Raw genomic sequence first — 5,534 nt, 5'->3', positions numbered from 1 at the left:
AAAGTATGAACTTTTAATTAATAAAATCCGAAGCTTTAGATCGTTCATTAACATTTAAATTTCAGAGTTTTAATAATTTGGTTTAAGTGTGATTAAAATTAACGAAACCATTCAAAATTTTAATCCAATAACTTTTTAAAATTATCCACTGACCCATGAAATTATATCCCCTTTCCCAATTAACCGAATTATTAAAACAAAATTAATTAAAATTCAATTAGGGTTTCAAATTTTACGAATTGGGGAAAGGCAAAATTAGGGTTTATACCTATCGGAAAAATCTGAACATTTTACCATAGATCAAGAATATACCCAGACACATTGTGTCAAAATTTCAAGCGATTCCGAGTAGTTTAGGTCGACCTTTTAATTGAATTACTGTCCGACACTTTTAATTTTTAATGAAAAATTAACAAAAACGCCCAAACAACGACACTTCGAGGGTGTTTTTGCAATTCCGTTCTCATGAGTTGATATTAGAAAATCCTTTTCAATCAGATTAGGGTTTTAAAACTCAAAAAAACGAATATTTTTGATTTCGGACCTGATTATTACGCAATTCATCCAATAATTCGTAAAAATTCCGAAAATTCAACAAAAATTCAAAATTTTCAACAGATGCAAAAACAATTAAATCATGCTAATTCATGCTTTGAATACATAAGGCTCATGATACCACTATAGGGGAATACAGTTAAACATAATAACATGTGCGGAAACAATACCCAAAGCCAGGAAGCATGTATAAAGCAAAGATTAAGCAGACTTACGTTTGAAGCGTGTTTTCCACGAATTGTCAACGAACACGAACTTAGAACTCCACTTGTCGTTCCTCTACTTGGTTCACCGACACGTTCAGATTCGTCTTGATTATCGTAGCTTAGACAATCGATCAAGATACTTTGCTTTTCGGAAGAACTCACTTTGGAGGCACAAAGAGAATTAGGGTTCTCTGTGTCTCTAGGGTTTGAGTAATGAATTGTATGTTATGTTGGAAAATTGGTTAGAAGGTTATTTACATAACCTTACTAACCGACCAAGCCATAAGGCAAGGCCGTCTAGCAAGCCCCGCGCAGCATCACACGGACACGCACAGCGAGCTGGGCCGTGGGCCGCGCTGCTGCTGCTGTGTCGTGGTCTTGGCCCACGCGCGCACACAGCTGCTCGGCCATGGGCCAGCGCTGCTGTGTCGCCTTGCTTGCTTGCCTAGCGCGCGCGCCCATGGGCCTTGAGTGCTTCGTGCATTCGGCTCATGGGCCGCTCCTCGTATCCGCGATTAATATATTTCCGATATATTATTTATCGTTTCGTATACGACGAATTACCGTCATACGATACGATTTATTCGTTTCGCCTAGCTTACGAATATTCGCGATACGATATACGATTCCGATGCAAGGTCGTATCGTATAATACGTTTTCCAAACTAATTCCCGAAAAGCTATTAAATGAATTTCCGATTCATTTAATCCGTTGATCTGTTACGTGTCATTGGTGTGACCTTGTAGGTTCAGTTGATCTGTTTCTTGAACTATGTGGACATGGCAATGTCATAATCATTTGCATAGATTCTTACTTTGGGAAGACTAGTATCGGACAAGACCTATGAAACTTTACTGTAAGAGATGAAAATCTGTCATAAGTAAATTTCATTAAAATTATTAGACACTAAATCCTCAATACCTGAGTGATTTGAGATTACTTGTTTGAGAACTGGTTACTTTGACGTTGACCAACCGTCGCACCGTAAAAGGAGGCTATAAAGGCAACGCTCAGGTAATCACCTATCAAACGAAGTCTAATCTCAAGATCGCAAGATTGGGATTGTCCTCCCATAAATCGGGATGAGATGCTTAAAAGTTGTACAAGGCCACTCGGAGAGCTAGAAACTGTGAAATGCATGGCCGTGCTCGGATGAATCATAGGCTATGATTATCTGTTTATTTGATCAGTTGAACTCTGAAACCGAGAAACACCTCTGGACATATACTCTTACCTTATGTTCAAGAGCAAGCATCGAGCGACAAAGGAATTAGGAAATGCACACTTGTCCCTAAGGACAAGTGGGAGACTGAAGGAAATAATGCCCTTGGTCCAAGTATGCATTCTATGTTAAGTCTAATAAATGCGGTTCAGTGTTAATTAACAAGTTAATAATTCAGTGAGATCAAGTGAGCTGAATGCCTAGCTAGAGGCCGCTTCAGTTCAAGTGGAATTAATGATATTAATCCACAGCTTACTCTTGACTGAACCCGTAGGGTCACACAAATAGTACGTAAACGGATCAAGTATTTAATGGCATTAGATACTCCATCTATGGATATTCGGAATCGACGGATCTTGGTTTCAGTGGGAGCTGAGATCGTCACAGGCAAGAAATGAATACTCCGGAAACGATGATATTGCCGGAAACGGAAATATGGATCGTATCGGAAATATAAATATTATCCAAGTCGTAGATGTTGCCGGAAACGGAAACATGGTACGTATCGGAAAATATTATCGGAAATGGAAATATTGCCAGAATCGGAAATATTGCCGGAAACGGAAATATTGTCAGAATCGGAAATATTATCTGAATCGGAAAATAATTCCGGAAACGGAAATATTAAATATTTGTTCGAAACGGAAATTGATTCCGGAATCGGAAATATTAAATATTGTTCGTATCGGAAATGAATTCCGGAATCGGGAATTTAATCGGAAGTGTATCGTACGAATTAGCATCGGACGAGGCCCGCTAGACGAAGGCCCAGCACGAAGCAAGGCCGTCGCCCAGCGAGCCAACGCGCACCAGCGCACGCCAAGCCTCGACCAGGCCCAGCGCAAGGCCAGGCCCAGCCAAGGCCTTGGGCGCGCGCGCGGAGCACAGCAGTGGGCCGAGCGCTGTGCGCCTAGCGTGGGCCGCAAGGCTTGCGCGGGTGTACGGTGCTCGTGCAATGCTTGTGCGGGAATCCTGAAGCAATCGGGATTCGAAGTGTGATTAAATCCTAAAACTATTAGATAATGATTATTTAATTAGAGTCCTGGTAGGGTTATAATTAAATAAATTAGTATCCTAATAGGATTCCAAAACCCTTTCCATAACTCTATAAATAGGTGCCTAGGGTCACATATTTTCATAGATTAATTAAAGTATTAAAAGTGAGTTTTTGAGAGAAAATTCAGACACATTTCTTGACTATAAGTGCCGAAATTCTTTAGTACCTTAAGGGCGATTCTAGTTGGTCAATCTTAAGGCGGATCCGGACGTGCTGTGGACTATCTACGGAGGGACGACACTTGGAGTACTAAAGACTTGTTCTTGTTCGGTTCGGGCGCAACTAGGGAAGGCACGCAACAAAGAGTATGCATCTAAATTATGCTATATGATTATGTGAAAATAATATGTATTCCTGGCTAAATGGTTTTTTCCGCATGATTTATGAATTGTCATATGTATCATAACCTTACAGTGGTATCAGAGCCTCTTATTATTTTCATAATCTAAATTGCATGAACATGGTTAAATATTACAAATTTGCAAGAATTAAAAGGGGTGATTAATTTTCGTAATTGTTAATTAATTGCAAATTGCGTTTATTTAATTATACGTACGCAGTTTTTCGGCAGTTTCTTCGATACTCATCCAAATCGAGTGATTTTTGTGTCAATTCCGTATGTAAAAGGCATTCTAAAATTTTGACAAAAATAGTATATTTCTGCCGAACCCAGAATTCTCAAATTCGAAGCCTAACTATGACTTTTCGAAGGTTTTAGTTTTTCGAATGCAAAATTTCGTAAATTTAAGATGTTAAATTAAATATTTGCGATTCTTGTTGATAAATCTTGAATTTTTGATTGACCTACTGTATATGTTTAACAAGTTTGAATGCCTAGCCTTGTTAATTATGCAATCTAATTTGTAATTATGATTAATTTGTTGAAAATTAGAATAATTTAGAATTAATTTGATTTTCATAATTAATTATAATTTAATTAGAAACCTATGATTAAAAACCACCATAAAAATTGTAAATTTATGATAAATTTTAAATTTTTATGACCTAGACTTGAATCCATGTTAATCGGAAATCAATTGAATAATAAATTTTCGATTTTTCGCCCTAAAATTATGAAATTAATATTATTTATTAATTTGTCATTAATTTTAAATATAAATTTTAAATTTTTATGCGATTCGTTCATATAACTTGCACGCACAAAGCAATGGACGCTTCGTGTTACCCTTAAGGGGTGTTGTATAGTGCGGGCATGCGACGACGAGCAAGGGAGCTCGTCGCCCGTGTGGCACGAATGCAATGAGCAGGGGCATGGTGCACGAGCACAAGGCAGCAGCCCTGCCTTGTGTCGTGGGCCACAAGCTATGGATGAATGGGCATGGGCGAAGGCAAGACATGGCAGTCGCGTGTGGGCAGCAAGCGAGTTGCGCCACAACGCGCACTGCCTCGCGCGCAGCGAGCGCAAGCTCGCGTGCCACGAGCGCTGCGCCCAGCGTTGATCGCGCGCAATTGCTCGCGCACAGCGAGCGATGGCTCGCGTGCATCAAGCGCTGGAGCGCGCGCAGCAAGCGCTGGCGAGCGCGCACAGCGAGCGATGGCTCGCGTGTGTAGAGCGCTGGCGCGCGCGCAGCGAGCACCACTTGTGCGATGGCTTGCGATGGAAGATGCAGCAGCTATGCGACGAGCGCATGGGCTGCGCGCACATGGCCAGCGATGGTTGTGTGCGTGTGGCCTATGGGCGTGCGATGCGTAGGGTGTTTGCGTTGCGATTAGATCGTTTTGAATGTTTAATTTGAAAATTTCAGTTTACGTAATTTTAATTAATTTTAAAAATTAATAATTTAAATTATTTTCTTGGATTTTAATTTTGAATATTGTAATTATAATAAATTTTATTTATTCTAATTATTTTACTAAAATTAAAATCATGAATTAATTTAAATACGACTGAAATTAAATTAAACTTTTTGGATTCAATTATAAATTTATATGAGCTTTAAATTTTAATTAAATTTGTATGTTTCCGGTTAGACTAGAAATACATTTTTATGTTTAAAATTAGTAAAGCATATGAATTTATTGGTTTAAGTGGGAGCCCTTTTAGTCATAAACTCTTGATTAGGTCTACAAATCCTTAAGGTTAAAACAACTTGATTAGAATTAATAAGGACTGAATAATTGGTAGATTATTGGTGCCCTTGATTAATTGCTGCAAATGTTTACGTGATGCATAATGTGTTTTACTAACCAGCTATGTGGGCCATTCATGATAATGAATGGGTGAATGGTATATATAGTATATGTACTGTTTTGCAGGTTATGAAGTGACTAGTATGGCCCAAATAGGATAGAAAATATGGTCTGCGCACCATTAATTTGAATGTAATTGGTCTAAAGTACCAAAGTTATTTTTTAATTCAAATATGGTCTGCGTACCATCAAATAGTTGTAATTAGTTTTAATTATAGCTTATCCTATTTGAAGAAAATGGTGCCTCCCACGGAGATTTTCAAGACGGACTTTGAAGTTAAA

The sequence above is a fragment of the Spinacia oleracea genome, chromosome 3, assembly GCF_020520425.1.
Source record: "Spinacia oleracea cultivar Varoflay chromosome 3, BTI_SOV_V1, whole genome shotgun sequence".
Classification (NCBI taxonomy): domain Eukaryota; kingdom Viridiplantae; phylum Streptophyta; class Magnoliopsida; order Caryophyllales; family Amaranthaceae; genus Spinacia; species Spinacia oleracea.
The sequence above is the reverse complement of the archived record's forward strand: the minus strand, read 5'-3'. Positions refer to the sequence as shown.